At 38.1% G+C, this 18,169-nt stretch overlaps 1 protein-coding gene across 3 annotated transcripts in view; it reads right to left on the bottom strand.

Moving 5' to 3' along the window:
- The window catches only part of cdh5 (cadherin 5), a 69,659-nt gene that overhangs the window by 35,287 nt on the left and 16,203 nt on the right, over window positions 1–18,169 (bottom strand). The window contains exons 1-2 of one of the 3 annotated variants that reach the window (XM_086258863.1): window positions 1,409–1,890; window positions 860–1,266 (exon numbers count right to left, since the gene is read on the bottom strand). The gene's annotated coding sequence lies outside the window, so the exon portion shown is untranslated. Of the gene's footprint in view, window positions 1–859; window positions 1,891–18,169 lie in introns of those variants that run through there. The other 2 variants (XM_086258864.1, XM_086258861.1) reach the window with 2 other exon arrangements.

Raw genomic sequence — 18,169 nt, 5'->3', positions numbered from 1 at the left:
TGATAGCCACAGGCAACTACAGCACACTCTGAATAACCTAATAGAAATTAAAATTTTACTGTAAGGTGTTATTTTCTCTATCCTTTCATGTACAGTTTGGCTTGAAAGGTTGATAAGAGGGAGCCTAAACTCACTATAACGCAAGGAAGTCTTCAGCTCACAAATTGACACCACTCAACTGACAAGAGCTACGCTACCTTTTAATATTAGATGTGCGTCATACTTTGTTTCATCAATATTTAATCGCAAATGAACTTGACATCAGCTTGACAGTTAAGTTTTTTTTTCATTGTTTAACTCCTCAAAATTGAATAACTGAAGACCACCCGGTGAACTGAGATTGGTTCTAAATTTTTCCTGCTGTGTCTCCGGATCATCCTGTATTGTTTTAATGGTTATAACCTCTTGTCTCCAGGAATGACAGTCCAGCCTCTGGGGGGGAGAACAGCACTCAATTACAGCATTCAGATCTACACAGAGCTGTCCGAGATCATTGGCACAGCATATGTGAACAGTGACGGGGGCTGACAGCATGTCCTTAAAAGGGGTTATAACCATCATTTTCAGTTATTTCTGTACCTTCTTGGAGGCAGTTTTACAAGTATTCATGAGCATTTCACCCTGGAGTGAATGGGAAAGTAGCCTGTAGCGTTTTAAAGGGATCTGGGCTACATTTTTCTGGGTACGCTGCAGTGCACTGCTTTTCAATCAGAAAGAACTGCTTCACACTTTCCATTTGCTGAACATGAAAGCGCACACCCTTCACCAACTCACATTCTCATTATTCAGGTACAGACACACACGTATATAACACACATGCACAGTATTTTTCTTTCCAAGACATAAAAAGAGAACTTACCAGTCAAACTGAAGTCGAAGCCAGGCAGAACTGCTGTTCAGATCTTTGTCGAGGTATAAAATGAAGCCCAAATCCTTCAACGTGTTCACTTGCTCAGACTTGAGTTATGCTTTATTAATTTCGCAGGTAGAAATCAGTGGTTGGTGGGTGGTCATGAGCTCAACAGAGGCAAAAACCACCTACTGATACGACTACTTCTTTTCCTCTCTCGTACTCCTTTTTTTCCCCCCTGATGTAGAATGAGAGCAGCAGGTGTACAAGCAGGGATTTCTCTCTTTGTTAGATTTTTACTAGGCTTCTGTACAAATCCCTTCCTGGACTGCCAGAGAGATAAGAAAGTCTGTGATGATGAAAAATGGGTTGATGCCTCTTAAGTTGTATCCCAGAGATGGATTTCCAAAGAAAAACTGAGAATCAAATATAAAAAAAACCCCACTCATCAGATAATTATCAGTTTTTACTCAAGTGGGTATTACAGTTGTCTCTTAGTTAGTAAGATTTTTATCAAAAAAGTAAAAGCTCCAGCTACTCCAACAGTGGAGTTTTTACCCCAAAATGTCTTTGTCACCCTCTTTCTCTTCTCAGGTTGTCGAGGTTTTTCCGCAGGTGTGAATCCAACAGGTTTCGAGTCTCTCTTGTTCTCTTTTCCTCTCTCCCCTCTGATGTGGTTTTCTCATCCAAGACCCAAAAATGGTGAACCACAGCTGTCTGACCGCAGTCCTCTCTCACACAGGTCACTGCCCACTTCCTCTTCCTGTTATTCTGGTCAGTGTTGTCCGCTGGTGCTCCCAGCTACTGCTCCTTTTCCTGTCCTGGAGGGGAAAACAGAAAGAGATGGAGGTATGGGGAGGTATTGGTGGATTGGTGAAAAGACAGAAAAAAAGGGAGAGAGCAAGAGAAGCAGAGAGGGAGTGCATATGTCAAAACAGCTCAAAAACACTAGGAGAGGCAGAGAAAGCAGCCGGCTCATGTTCATGAAGCAGATGGAGTGAGTGTGTGAGATAGGAGAAGGGAGGGAGGGTGATGGAGAGTAAGGTGAGAGAGGCGTTACTTCTCGGTCCTTCTCAGAGAGCGGGAGAGCGACGGGGAGTGGGGGAGAGATTTATTATTCATGTGTGTGAGATAAGGATTAAGTTAAACAGGTTATTGGGGATAATCCTTAGAGATTTCCCCACATGAGGCTAGTAAATATTTCAGAGGGCTGACTTTGTGTGTGTGTGTGTGTATGTGTGTGTGAGTGTATCTGACAGAGAGATGTCGTCTAAGCTGGAAAATGAGATGAGAGGGACGCCTTGCCACACGCACGCACGCACACTCACACACTCCTTATCTTACTCCCCCCGTCTCTTCGGGGGTGAGTTGTTCGTCAGTAATTTGGCGAATTGGACAGGAAAGCCGGCTGTGTGTTTTTAAATTGAAACCTCTCCTGTGGCAATAGCAGTCCAGCCTTTCTTTTTCACTCCCATCTCACCCTCCCTCCCTCTCTCTGTCATCTTTTTCTCATTCTCCCCGTTTGCTCTGTCTCTTGTTTCTTTTATATTTTATTTTGCAGTTTCAGCTCAGTTCTACATAAAATATTGTCATTTCATCTGGGAGCAGCTTTTCCAGACATCATACATCAACATTTACTTTAAATCTACTTTATGTAGTACTTGTGTATGTACAGTCTCTCTCTTGCTCTCAGTTCTCTGATCTGATTAGTGAGGGCAATACTGTTATTTTTTTCTCTCTAGACACAGTCCAAACTTTAAGACAAAAGGACTGTTTGTCATTGCTTTTCAAATAAGAAACAGACGGCCTTCACAAAAACAATGCAAGCTTCTTCTAATCAGGAACTTCTTTAATTAATGAAGGATTTTCTGTGAAGCCTGTGCTGTGTATGTTCTATACAAGAGGATTACAGACTTTATAAAACAGACAAATGTCATGTATGAGGCCGCACCTCACAAAGCAGCCCCACCCACAGCCCTAATTTAAGTTTTTTTCACTATGCAAACACAATGAAAAATCTGCTAGTTTCTCTGTATTGCTAAAACTGACTTCAGCACTGCATGAAGCACAGCAACAGTGCAAAAAGCTCGAGGAGAAAAGAAGTGCAGAGGTGTGAGATGGCTAAAATCTGACCAATCAAAATGATGGAAGCACAAATTTCTGGCCATTTAATTTGCAGTGTGAATACCTTGTGTGTGCAGTTTTTTCCACTCCATTATCGAAATGGAGGATGAAGGGGTCTTGCACTATTATAAAAACGTCTGCTCTTGTCTGCTCTGTTCAGTATTCTTGTTCCACCCTGGTGAACCACCCTTCCTAAGTGTTTTCTTGTTTCTGACCAAGTAACATCTACCTTCAGGGAAAATCTTTCACCCGCTTCACTCCTTCTCTGTCGGAAAATGACTGTGCGTGTGTGTGTGTGTGTGTGTGTGTGTGTGTAGGTGTGTGTGTGTGTGTGGGGGAGAGAGAGAGATAGAAAGACTGTCATTTTAAACAGATAAGAAATAAGAAACTAGTGACTTGAATGGCAGCTGCACATCAGGGGGAACAAAGAAAGCTTGAACGATGGTGTTTGAAAATGTGTCGTTTTTTATTTGTTAGTCCATCGTTAGATTTAATGAAAATTAAGATTGCATCCTTTACATTGTGTGCAACATTTAATGACATTTGCATGCTCACATCATAACCACTGTTAAATCTAAAAAGACACTCTTTAAATCACCCATTAATTGGGCTCAGTTTTACAGAGCAGAGGCAGTGATGTATGTGAATAAAGGCAACAAGCGCAGAAATAAGAGGAAGATTTTTTCCTCATGTTGGCTGTCTGTTTTCTTTCAGTAAACAAGGCGACATGTACAAGACTGAGGGTTGTCTCAAGAACAAACAAACAAAATGTCACAAATATGATGGAAACTCTCTTGTTTACACATCTCTTTCCCTCTACCCCTCAGTGTATCTCTGTCATTCTGTCTTTTCAAAAATCCTCATGCTCTTGGCCTACTTTCCTAAATAACACTTTGGCACTAAAAATTGCATCCTCGTTCCACTCATGACATGTAAGGAAACGGGCGATATTTCCCCACTAGTGGTTTGACTGGAAGAAGACCATTGGGGGCTGAACATCAAGGAGCACTGAGAGGGAAGAAAGAGAAGGATGAGCAAGAGAGGAATATGTCTAACATGACAGATGTTTCTTAAATAGTGTCTATGTGCCTAGAGGGTCCACTTTCATCATTAACACATATAATGTTTTTCCTATAAATATAGATCCCTGTTGAAAACACTACCTCAAAGGTGGGTCCACACGACACAGGACTTTTCCTACTTATCTGTTCCAGTATGTTCCCACTGCTCATAACGATTAAAAGCAAGGTTCACAAAATATCATTCTTTTAAGGGTTCAGTTGCAGCTGACCTTTAAGCAAATTCAGCTTTTAAAAGTAAAAGTAAGTTGTTATAATTTCAGAGTAAATTATTGGCTTTTTAGTTTGTCCAGCTGACTCCCACAGGCTTCAACAAGGCATTTATTTTAAATGAAGATCCACCAGTTTTATTTTGACTTAGTTTTCAATAATAAATTAAAAGTTTGAAAGCCACGCTCGTACTGTAAGGAACCATATGTTTTTTCCCTTTAAATAATTTTTGTTTTTCAAAACTGCCAACAGGGACTTGGAAATTTTGACATGTTTGTTAATTTATAAGCAGAAGACTTATTTTTCTTTAGGAGAAAAACTGCTCACAACTGGGCTTGATTTACATCCGTGTAATTTTTGCACAAGGAATTCTGCTGCTTCATGACTCTGCGGCTACACCAACCATGTAACATATGCAGACCATTTATGAGACACATGCTACATGATTATGTTACTACCACAATAAGTGAAAGTGGTTACGCCGACATATGCACTGCTAAGATCTGCTCAGATAAACCAGTCTCTTGATTTTATTTTTATCTTTTACCTACACTAGCATTTGGTATTTAGCATTTTGCCAGTATCAGCGGTCACACCTCTCCTTAAATACTCTGCTGTCTCACTCGTTTTTTATTGTAAGCAAAGCATGCAACTCTGCTGTCATTATTATAGTGAAGGAGTCAGTCAGGAATAGCACTACATTTAGCACTTTAAGAAAACAGATCTTTCCATCAATACTACTGCAAATCCAGCATTAGTTCTTATCTGCTGGTTTGTTGGTTTGGTTCTGCTTGGTTTGGTCCAACCTCAACATACAGAAGCCTTGAGTTTGGGTCTCTGTTGGTTGTTCTGTTTGATCTTAATCTTGATTAATTTCTAGCTTTATTATTAATACTTTTGGAGTCTAGTTAGTGTGTCTCTGTTAGTTCTTTGTGTTTTCGTTGAGATTGTGGTGGGTTTTTTGTAGCATCCTGTTTTAGTTTTACTTGCTGACTGTCTTCCCTTTATTGCTTTCAGCAGCTCTTTATTAGTTTCATTTGCATTTAATTTACACTCCTATGTTAAACCCCCCCATTAGTGTGTGTCTATAAATACTTCTATAATTCCTTTGTTCAGTTGTTCAGTATTGCATCATCCATTTAGCTGGGTATCTGCAGCAGTTTGTTCCTGAGCTTGTGATCCTAGTGATTTTTGGATTTCTTAATTCCCTGGACTTTGCCTTTTCTGTTTTCTTGGAATAGAAGATTTTGGACTATGCATTTCTTTGACTTATTAGCAATAAATGTTTATTTTTGTACATCTTCCTCCTGCGCCCTGCTCTTGGGTACTCAAAAAAAAAAACCAACTACACTCGACATAGAAATCTATTGTCATGACAAGCTATGTCGAGCGGGCAAGAATGATGAAATCCATTTAAACACTGAAAAGAGACATAAAAATTAAGTCATTTTGTTAATGAGCAGTTTAGAAGATAAATGTCTGTATTTGTTAAGCTTTCTGTGCCTCAAATCTTTGACTCATTCTCTAAAAGAGTGCATCTTCTTTTAAATTATAGTTCCCATTTATATTTTCTTTGTTGTTGTTTTGGACAGTTTTCATCTACTCTTGAGACAAGCATCATATTTTATCCTCCTCAACCCTTCATTATACGAAAAAACCATACTACAATGAATCACAACAAATTCCATTCCCTGCATTGTTATCTATAAGCACCAGGCAGCACATAGTTAGAAAAGCAACAGACTAGAGCATTGTAATCTGCCCATCTGCCCATCCAGTATATCAGAATATTACCTAATTATCACATAAAACTAAAATGATCACCTTACGCATTTATGCCTCCAACAGTCAGTTTAACTTCATGTCAGTCTGGAAGACTGTCTAGAAGAGTTTAAAGCAATTTAATAGGTGGGCATCAAATCAGTATAAAATCAAATTTAAGTATAGTGTGAGAACAGTAACGGCATTGAATTCGATTTTTTCCAGAGAAGCGGACCTTTTATCATGTGGACATAAACTATCATCACATCATTATCATTAGACATTTGCATGAAATTTCTTGAGGAAGGAAAAACGTGTTTGTGAGGTCACTTGACATTTGATTACTAATGTCTATTGAGGTTTTCCATATATATGACCACTTACCACATGAAGTCAACATGTAATCATGGTGAGAATATAAGATCAAGTGAATAAAGCACCAGTCACAGAAACCTAGAGACCAGTCGGTGACCCCTTGGCAACCATCTGTCGCTAGGGAAAAATGTGTATTCTGTAACTAGTCTGCAAAAACGTCCTTTTTCTGCTTTGGTCACAAGCAAATTGTTGCATACAAATTTTAAGTGGAACCAACTGGCTTGTCTATAAACACCAGTGAAACTGTTTATAGACAAGTGTGAAATATGAGAAAAATAATACACAAACTGGACCATAATGGTGAGCATTTGACTTTCAATTAAATATGCTTGTGAAACATGTGGGCTGAGGCAAAAGTCTTACTTTGAAGGCTAACCTCTATTTCTGCTTTGAGTTGAAATTTGTCCTAGTTTTACTATACTGCTCAGGAAGTAGTTAGAAGTATTTGCAGACAAACGTGAAAAAAACAAAACAAACATAGGCCACCATGCTAGCAACCAAGCGATCAATACGAGGTTTTCATTGTAGCACCTTCATTGCAACCAGTTTCACCCAGTGACAGCCAGCAAGCTCCAGGAACCACTGCTAAGTAGTTGGGCGATAGACGTTTCCTTACTGGTTGTAAGTATGTCCGATATCGTCTGGAACCAATCTCTGACACCACATGAGAAACCTCAACCGACTTCAATTTAAAAAAAAAAAATCTTCTCTTGATGCATTACTGAGATTCCCTACCCCAGAGATACCTCATTTGCAAGAACAGGATGACCTTGATTGTTGACCTATTACCGTCTAATCACTTCATCATTGAATGCAAGTGTAAATTTCCATCAAACTTGAAGAAATCCCTTCAAGGTGTTCAACAGATATTGGTTTCAAGAGAATAAGGCAGGCAGAGTGAATTTTTATTATGCCTCTAGCCAAAGTTTTACTCTACTTCAAAATATGATATACACCTTTACGCTTTGCAGTTACTGTTAAAATGTATTTTTTACATAATTTTTTATTTTAAGATGAATTCATTGGGAAAAACTGCAGTTTCCTTATCTCTCCTCATCAAATTTTCACATTTTTATCTGATAAAGAGAATGATTACAACTCTTGTGACTGGAATGAGTCTTTCTTGCTGTCATTTGGCCAGTACTTGCATCATCAGATGTAGGATTTCAGGTTGTGAACAGAGCCTGCCAAGAAGATACAGAATATTGACAAGTGAAGTGGAGTATAAAGGCATGTCATAGGATGACAAAAGCATGGAGCTACAGTTGAAGAACTGTGAAGTAGTTACTTAAGTGATGAGAAGTCCTTCCTATCTCTTTAGTAAATAATTTGAATCCCATCCATATTGCTAACAAATACTTTGAAAATATATTTTCAGTGGAACAAGTTCTGAAAAGAACATTAAAAATCTTCATTGCACCAGTTAAAATGAAGCTAGAAAAAGATTTCTTACTGAAAAAAATAAAGATAAAAGTAATTCTATTCAAGTCAGGACACCAAGGTTAGATTTGTAACTTTAAGGAACTGAATGCGTAAATTGATTTGGAAATGTTTAACCTTGAAATCATCAGCCTTCAACTACTTTATTTTGTTGCAGATTACACTTTGTACATGCTAGAGTCTGTTAAATCCTCCGTGCTATACACCCACCTCACACCATGCCGAATAACAATGTTTCAATGCTTACTGCACAAGCTGATCACTAAATACATTTCAGCATGTAAATTCAGTCATGATTCATTAGTCATGCTGCAACACATTTGTTAATCGCCTAACCACCACAAAAAGGCTGTTAGAAAAGCATTATGTAAATGGCTGTCAGTAAATTTCAGCATAGTGACTGAAATGGTTTAATGGTTGTACAGACCTCCTCGGTGTGTTATTGCATCAGATTCATTTCATGTGAAAAAGCTGCATATCTTTACTTTTAGATCATTCTTAGCAGCTGTTGTGCATTTAGGTCAAACATACTGGGATGCGATTAGATGACCCTTCGTCCTGGCAAGCTTGTATTAGAGACTCATAGCCTCCATGTTTCTAGTCACCCACATTATGCACATCAGCCCTGATTTCCACTAAATGTTGTATTTTGGCTCTCGTTCCTAGAGCAAGTTGGGCAGAATTATCAAATGCCATGTCTGATGTTTCTTTCAAATCTCTACTTTTTCCCCCAAATCTTAGGTCCAAATATTTTATACAATATAAACTGTAACTAATGCAGAGGAACCCCCCCCCCCCCACACACACACACACACACACACACACACACACACATATTTACAGTAATATAAAGTTAGATCATCTACTACAAAGTAAACGGCTGCTTCCCATTTATAGTCAGTGTTGGCTTCATTTAGCCATCTTGATCCTTGTCTATTTTCAACCAACTATTTATGAACACAACACTCAACATAGATCACACACACACACACACACACACACACACACACACACGCACATAAAAAAAATCTTCTAAGCCACATTTAAAGACAACTTTTTTCACAAACCATCTTAGTTCTTACCAGCAATAAGTAAGACATGTTTCCACTGGGTGTTGGACTCTGCAAGACCTGCACTCTGTCACTAATTCTGTACATAATTATTATAAACAGGATTTCTAGGAGCAGCCAATGGGTGGAGAGTATTGGGTTAGATGGTTTCAGGAGCTTATTTCTGCATTTTTTGCAGATAAATCACATCTTTTGGCTGGTTTGGGAGCACCTTGGTCTCACCAGAGGCTGGGGAGAAGGTCTGTGCATGTCCACTTAGACTGCTGCCCACAACACAGATCCCGGTGATATCATAAAACTGGTAACATTTTTAACAATTATTTTTGCTAGAAAAATAAATTTTCGAAAGCAGATTAAAAAGCTCATCTATATTGTTCTACCTGCCTGTAAGAGGAAGTAAAAACCTAACCATCCACAGGGAGAACATATAAAATCCACACACATGCAAAATAAAGTGTATCGTCTGTAAAACAAAGATATAATGGAGCTTCCAGTAAAAGAGCTCTTGTATGCCGATCCACCATATATCTTAAATATGTTATGGCTACAAGTGAAAAAAAAAAGATTTGTGACCATAACATCATTTACTAGCTATCAAAACCCAAATTAGAGCCAAACAGACAAGTTACCCTTTTCTGCTTGGCTGCCTCAGGCAGACTGTGGGCATCTTGCTTCATCACCACAGACAGTTTTAAAACAGGTCAGACTGAGTTGCAGATGTATGATTTAGTGTTTGTGTCTGTATCTGAAAAGCTGAGGTATCTAACTCTCCCTCATGCTGTCAGTCAGCTGTGACTCTAAAGCTTGACACCTGTTCTTGATTTCTCATCACATTAACCTATAAAATTTAAGAACAACAGTTAAAACAAGGATTGAAACCAGCCTGTTCTGCAAAGTGTACTAGTATCTAGTTTCCTGTTAAAAGATGCAGTATAATATTTGTTCCACTTTGCACTTAGAAGGAAAAACAGAGGAATTTTCTTTAAAATTTAAAGAAAAAAGTCCAGCCTTTAACCTGGAGACTGACTTGATTTGTATCTTTCACGTTATTTTTGAATTTACAGTAAAATCTAGAGAGCTTTTGTAATCTGAAAATGTTGTGAAAATGAAACCAGGGCAAACAAGGCCTCCCTCTCCTATGACCTCAGTTTAAAAAAAAAAGTCATTTCAGTTTTAACCAGCTTGAATTGTTACGACACACCAATCAAGAGAGATATATGTTAGGACATTAACCCCTCCTGTGTGCATGCGTGTGAAAATCTTTTGTGTTACTATACATGCGTCTAACATCATTTGTGTGTGTGTCTGTGTGTCTTTGTGTTGTGTAAATAGACAAGATCCCTGAGGACAAATGATGAGGAGATGATATCTTGTGAAGTGTGCCCTTTAAAAATAGCAGGGTCGCTGTCAACATTACTTGGCTCTGGATGAGCTCTTTGTTTCTGTGTCCATTTGTCCGTGTTTGTGTGTGTATTCCAAGATACCACAATGATCTTTGTGTGCGCTAATGCATGTTTATTCCTGCACTGTATCATTCTGTGTTTTCTGCATGTGTTCCGATGAGAAAAAGGATCTGTTTTCAGGCATGACTGATCACTGCATGCCCTTTGTGCATGTGTGTAATAATAAATATATGTGTGTGTTTGCAAAGAGGAATGAGGTGTATTCATCCAGAGCTCCTGTGTCTGATGTACATAGTAATGTGAAATACTGCCCCGGGGTGACTCAGGAAGAGAAAGAATGGGATGGGGGGTAATAAAAAAGGTAGATGAGGAGCCAAAAGAGCAATATAAAACAAACATGCTAAGTATTTATATTTGTATGTTAGCTACATGTAATTTAATGTTCCTCCATCCCTATTTTAATCCCCACAGTTTTTGACATAGCTTCTGTTATTATCGCCCCATTGCATTTAAATGTGAACAGAAAGAAAGTGTCACCTCTATAGGCTAAATCATACATAATTCCAAAAGCTCAAATGTAAAGCATCCACAACTCACATCATAGGTGTAGATTTAACATTTCTGTGGGGGTTGGGGGTGTGCATAAAAGACAAGATTTATGAATCAACTGTGAAGAAAAGGAAGGGTCTTTTTACTCACAAAACATAAATGATGAGCTCACATAACCAATCTTTTGTGGTAAACAACTGTGACAGAGGGAGTTTTGTGATCTTAGTCAGCAGCTGCAGCATTTCATCTGGTGTTGGCAGTTGATAATCAGGGAGGAGGCACACGGAAAAAAGGGTCGAAAGTCAGGTATTCAGACATCTTTCCATAAGTTTAGAATTGTTGCTGTTTGCAAACCAGCTTGTCAGATGGGTTCAATCATTACATGCTGACTGTCACATCTGGGGGAGTGAGCAACAGACAAAACACAAAAAGGCAGAGCAGAGCAAATTTATGCCTATATGTGTGTTAACTCAGTAGGTATAATAAAAACAAATAAAAACAAAAAGTCAAGAATATTTTTCCCCAGGACTCAGGAAATTGTGCCTGCAGCTCAAAAATGTATAGGGTGTTACCCCACCCAACCCCTCCTCCCGATGCTGAAATGAAGCTCAAGCCCATGACTGTCATTATTAATTATCTTATCTAATTCTGCATACATCAGGAGGGGAAAAAAAACTAACCAAACAATGAAAGAATTAGATTTTTTTCTAATCAGTCACTAATGACAGATGTGTGGCTGTATTAGCTGTCTGACAGTGCAAATTAAAGCTGCTTAAGTAAACAGCTTTATCTTAACACTGAATCAAATTATGTTATTTATGAATACAAAGCCAACAATTTAGCAGATAAAGATTTACAGGAAATCTGTGGCAATCATTTCTCTGAGGAGTAAATGAAAGCCAAATGTTGAAAGCTAATGTTGGACCTTCAGGGTTTGGTTGAAAAGATCCAAATCCAAAATCAGAGGCTGATAAGATAAAGTAAAAGTAGCCTTTTATTTAGGCTGAAGGAAAACGCTCAAAAAACAAAGAAAAGACGAAGAAAAATTCTAAACAAGAACACCGAGACAAACAGGTCAAACTAGGGAAACAAAAAGGTGATCTCACAAAAGCAATATCTACACAAAGACACACTGAAGGTAATCATGGGTAACAGAAACACCTGAAACCAATCAAGGATAAAAAAAACAGGGGGACAGAGAACTGACAACACGATGACATAAAGGAGGCATCCAGCAAAACAGAACACACATTAAAGGAAATTAAAGCTACACAAAGAAACATGTTTAATCGTAGATTTTTTAAGACTCGTTAAACTAAAGTTCGTTACACCAAATAGACACAGAATATATTTAATTTTAAATAAAGTTCCTATAGTGGCATTTGAACCTTCCACCCCACCGATCCAACTGCCAAGAATATAAAGAAAAACAGCAATAAATATAAAAATGGGAAACAATAAAACAAACAGAGCAAACAAACAAAGCATAAAAAAGAAGCACCATATAATACCTCAAAATCCACAGTCCCAACGCTACCTTCACTGGGTGGCCTGAATCACATCTCCAAAATGAATAGCATTGTTGGTATTTGACTGTGTGACTTAGCCAGTTATTTGTTAAGCTGTTTGTTAAAAATGTTTCTGAGAGTAAAAGAGTAGCGTAACATCCTTGACCTAACAAAGTACTGATGCAAAATGATTCACTGGTAATAGGTGCTGCTGTGCTTCAGCTGCTTAAAAAAACAAAATTGGAAAACTGGAAACATGACAGCAACTGGCCTCAAACCAGGGTGTTACTTTAGTTCAATGACTATGTACTTTTCATGTTATCCAAAGAGATTAATATAAAAGAATCCATGTTATTTGGGGTATTTTAAAGCAGAAAAATGACCAAGCTTAGAAATATTTTCTTCCAGTTGATCTCATAATATATTTAGTAGTACAGTTTCCTCATGACACCAGAAAATACTACTTGTCTTTTGTTCTGGTGTTTTGAAAGACAGTCTCTAGTGTAGAACTATAGGGAGAAAATATGGAGGTGAAGAAGGGAGAAAGGGAGGTGAAAAGAATAAAGAAGCGCTAAAGGATACAGGACTCACTTTCTTACACCCACACACACACACACACACAGATGCACACACAAAGGATTTATATGCAACATCCCCATTAAAATCCAGAGATAATGACCTACAAATTTCTCCCAAACAGACTTTCCTCCCTTCTGCCTCCTCTTGTTTTACTCCCCCATCTCTCCTTCTCTCTCCCACCTGTCTGTCTCTTATTGCTGCTGTCTTTCATCACCCCCTCCACTCTGTGGCCGAAACCTATCAGAGGTTGAATCAATGACGAGATGTCTGAGGATGTCTCTGCATGTATATCTGAGATCTGAGTGAGAGAAAATGTGTGTATGCATTTGCACATTGTGAAAAGAAATCTGTGTATGTGTTTCTTCCTCATTATTGAGAGATTTTGCGATTGTGTGGTTTAATGTGCTCTGCCTAGCTCCCATTTCAGTATTTCATACATCAAAAAGTGTGAAAAAACACATTTATGTGTGTGTGTGTGTGTGTGTGTGTGTGTGTGTGTGTGTGTGTGTGTGTGTGTGTGTGTGTGTGTGTGTGTGTGTGTGTGTGTGCGTGTGTGTTTTTGCATGTGTTTGAGTGAGCTTCTTCTTTGAGGATGCTAACTAGTGGATGCTAAATAATGCAGCATTCTGCCGAATGCCTCTCCTCCCCAACAACATCCTGATTAGTGATTCGGGGTTTGAAAATGTTAATGCTTTTAACACAGTCACTTCTCATTCACATCAAACTGTTGAAAACAGCAGGACTGAATAGGCTCACATATAGAGCATACACAAACATGGACAGTGGTAGAACCAGATAGACATACTTGTACCAACTCACATGTAGGTAGACAGATGCAAGCATGGAAAGATACCCCTTCAAAATATAGAAACTGACACTTACATTATTGCATATCCACAGAGAAACAGGATAAAAAAAAAAGACATTGGAAGAGCAGGTTTAAAATTTTTAGCTTTTGTTGGTTTCTTCATTATTGACCTTCATTAAACTATTAAGTAGTCTTTACTGTTGAAGAGAATTTAATTGAATTGTCTTTTTTAGGTTTCGTCAGCTTCACAGACAGAGTTACATCTGTTTCAGTTTTTTCAAGCAGAGCCCTGATGTAAATTAGCCTTTATATGTTTAGTGTTCCTGGCTTCTTTAACCCTGATCAAGACAACCTACTGAAGCTCAAAGTGAACATCAGAATGGGGAAGGGAGGTGATTTAAGTGACTTTGAATGTGGCATGATTATCGGTGCCAGACAAGCTGCTCTGAGTATTTCAGAAACTACTGATTTACTGCAATTTTCCCACACAATCATCTCGAGGGTTTACAGCGAATGGTCCTAAAAAGAGATAATATCCAGTTAGCAGCAGTTCTGTGGATAAACATGCCCTTGTTCACGTCACAGGTCAGAGGAAAATGGGCAATGGGAACTAAAATGTGCGGAAGAACATCTCAGAGCACACAACACACTGAATCAAAAACAGGATACTAAGAGTATAATTCACTTCGGTTTACCAGAGTAGATAATACAGTAGAAGATTGGAAAAATGTTGAATTGATTAGTTTTGATTTCTGCTGCAACAAAACTTGGTGTAACCAACAAGAGAGAATAGAGCCATCCTGCTTTGTATCATTAATTTAGGCTGCTGTGGTGGTGTAAAGGTGTGGGGGATAATTTCTTGCCACACTTTCAGCTTCTCGCTACAAACCAAACATTGGTTGTACTCCACAGCCTGCCTGAGTATTGTTGTTGACCATGTCCATGCTGTTTCCACCATTGTTACATGCCTTTTCACAATCACCTAAAACTGTTTTTGTGAGCATGAAAATAAATTTACTCTATTCAACTCACCTTCACAGTCACCAGATTTCAATCATAAATAGCACCTTTCGGATATGGTGGACCGGGAGATTTGCATCATGGATGTGAGGCCAATAAATCTGCAGTAACTGTGTGATGCTATCATGTCGATATGGGCCAAAGTCTCTGAGGAATATTTCCAACTAGGTCCAACCCAATACTAGGAAGATATACAAAGTGGCTGGTGAGTGAACAATAGGTCCACTTGATAATCATATGTTGTCTGTGTATGTGGGGACACTGTTCTCCCCTCACCCCTAACCAGTGATGGCAGACAGCCCCTCCCTGAGCCTGGTTCTGCAGCAGGTTTCTTTCTGTTGAGAGTTTTTTCTTCCCAATGTCACCAAGTGCTATCTCAAAGGGGCAAGTCTAACTATTATTTGTCCTTCTGTTATTGTAGGGTCTTTAACCCAAAATATAAAGTGCCTTAATTTTATATGAATAAAATTCATTGAACTGAACTGAACTGAATTAAAACAGCTATACTGATTAGCATTCGGATAATTTTTCTGTGAAGTAGAGTTTAACCGAACGTACGGTATTTGTAACTAGCGTTCTCACAATGCTAATGTAATGCATGATTCCTGTCTATGTATATTTTATAATTTTCATGAGGTTCAGACATTTTCTCTCTCTCTTTCTTGCATTCCAGTAAAAGTACTTTTTTATTCAATATTTATTAACACCATGTCCAATGTGATCAGCTCAGTTTCACTAGTGGTGAGAGAGCAATGCAGACTAATCAGCATGTAAGTATAAATGCAAACCCAATTTTTTAAATTTAACACATTGACCAGCTGTGATGAGCAGAGTGAAAGAACTGTGTTTAACCTTCACACTACTGGACCACTCACACTACCTTGTGGAACACATTCTCACTTTAAATGACAAACAAGGTAAAGTATTACAGCAGTACTTTCTATTACAGCTCAGTAATAAAGTGGTAATACTAGGGAAACACGAGAGAAACAAGAACCTAATAATGTGGTGATCAGACAATAGTTTTCCCCCATTCACTCTGCTTCCATTGCAGTAAAAAGAAAGAAAGAAAATGTACAGCAGTTATTTTGGTTTATTATGGATTTTTATGAAATGTAATTAATTAGTTTAATAATTTATGCTTTCCTTATAGTTGTGAGTGTTGGTCACTTTAAACTGTCCCCTTCAACACTAGGCACTGCGGGAAAGAGCCACCTGCCAGGAGGTGGCAGAATGCTGGGAGTTTGCACTTTCTGTTTTATCACTGGATAAAGACAAAGAAGAAGTGGGGCGACACCTGTTAACTTTAGCCTCCTTTTGCCCCCTTTTTGGCTTAACTCATAGATCCATGCTTGTATAAACCAGTCGATTATAACACAAATATCTGGAATCAAATCCATATGCTAGCTACGGCTGTACTGCAAGGTAAGTTATATTGTCTTGTTGTTATTAACTTAAGCTACATACTATTAGCTCACATTAGAGTATCTAACAGTGCCTTAGCATCAAATTTTAGCTTAGTTCTTCAATAAAGAAATAAAAACTCAGACTGAATAAAAGTAAGGTTGTCTTGAAATAAGTTGACCATTATTATTGTAAATATGAATAGAGAACTAGAGCTTATTAGACAAAACTACCATAGATGTTTTCATTTATTAATCCAGAACATAATATTTAAATTATTGCTTTTAAGCAAAGCAGAATGCTGGGAACCTAGTGTAGGATTCATTCAAGCATTGTAATATAGTAATACTGTTCAAATATGACATGAGCCAATATTACCTATTAATTATGAGGTTATTACAGTGAAAACTTTTAAAAATGTGAAAATTCAAGCTCACAGACATTACTTTCTTATTTCTAGCAGGTTATCATATTGCTACCTAAGTATTACACTACTATCAGCAATTGGTTTTGTCTCATGTGAATTTCTTTATTTCCACATTATTATCCCCAGTTTGGGGGTAATATTGGTGTAATATTACTCAACTGTTGATATTTCTTGGCTATTAAGTAGTCATTACTTTGGTAATTGAGTAGTATTTACCATGTTATTACATTCTTGTTTGTGCCTTGTTACCCTACTATTACCACTTTTTTACCGAGCTGTAACAGAAACTGCTATCAGTATTACATTTTAAAAAATTATTACTATTTAATATTTTTCTAAAATGTTTTCTGTCTTCTTGCTCTACAGTCTCAGCGTTAGCTTACAGAGCCACAACATCCGCATGAAAAACGAGCGATATTTCAGATGAAAACAATGTCTCATTGTCTCAGCTCTCAGCCTTTCCGCCTCATTGTGACAGAAAGGCTGAGAGTTCACTGGAACTGTAGTCAGCTTTTGAAATAACCAGTCATAACAACAGTGTGAGATAGCAGTCAACTACACCATAGCTGCTTTTCCATACCACAATTCTGCCTGTGCATTATTTTAATCAAAGGTATTTGAAAATCCTTCACTTGGAACTTGCAAAATCTTACAACTGCACCAGTGAGCAGCACATATCAACACTTTGTTTACAGGCAAACGGAGTGATGCTCAACTTCTGAAATGAGGCAATAGACAACCAACTCACACTGCTGCATAGAGTATTAAAATGCAGAACCGTGAAACTGGCATGTGTTTTATTCTGCTTTGTTTGAATTTTGGGTAGCGCTCAGCAAACAAGGTGAAAAGCATGAGCTCCTGCTTTTAAAAGAAAAAAAAGTGACAGAGAAAGACTTTATCTTTTCAAATGACTGAATTCAAATGAACTCACAGTGCAAAAGAAAATGTGTTCAGTTTAAACTGCCTGAGGCAGAAAGGGAGAAATAAACATGCTCTGCACGCTTCCTTTTTGTATTCCTCTTGCATTTTGGTTTGAAAATGAAGCATCTTTAGAGACATTCTGCATGTCTCATGCTATTTAAAGAGAAAAAAAGGATCTATATGACGAAGGTATATTTTGGTTGCCTTTGCTTAGTATTAAACATCCACAGTATATTTGCCACATAATAAGTACTTAGCATTCTTAGCATTCATGAAGCTTTTGTGTGTTTCCGTCTTTGCTTCACAGGCATCCTTATTTATTTATTCTTTTTAATCATTTTGCCACAGGCATAGCAATATTGCAGTACCACGGGAGCAATGCTGTACTATTGGGATTACTGTATGTCTGTCTGGATCTAAACCTCCGCTAAATGTGTTAAAAGGTAAAAATGCAAATGATTTTGTTTTCAAGGTCACCAGACTGTGTGATTTTCTTTGACATCCAGCCATCCAGCTGTGATACAGAGAGCATCAAGGTTAAAATGCTTTGATGCTTCCAGTAGGTGATCTCCCTCCGTCTCTCTCTCCCTCTCTCTCTCTGATGATGCAACCTCTCATCACTCCTTGCCAAACGGTGCTAA

The sequence above is a fragment of the Aulonocara sp. 'chitande type north' Nkhata Bay genome, linkage group LG13 (genome assembly GCF_057382095.1).
Source record: "Aulonocara sp. 'chitande type north' Nkhata Bay isolate Kocher_YH1m ecotype deep benthic linkage group LG13, A_spYH_male_GT1.1, whole genome shotgun sequence".
Lineage (NCBI taxonomy): Eukaryota > Metazoa > Chordata > Actinopteri > Cichliformes > Cichlidae > Aulonocara > Aulonocara sp. 'chitande type north' Nkhata Bay.
This window is presented reverse-complemented; position numbering and strand designations above follow the sequence as displayed.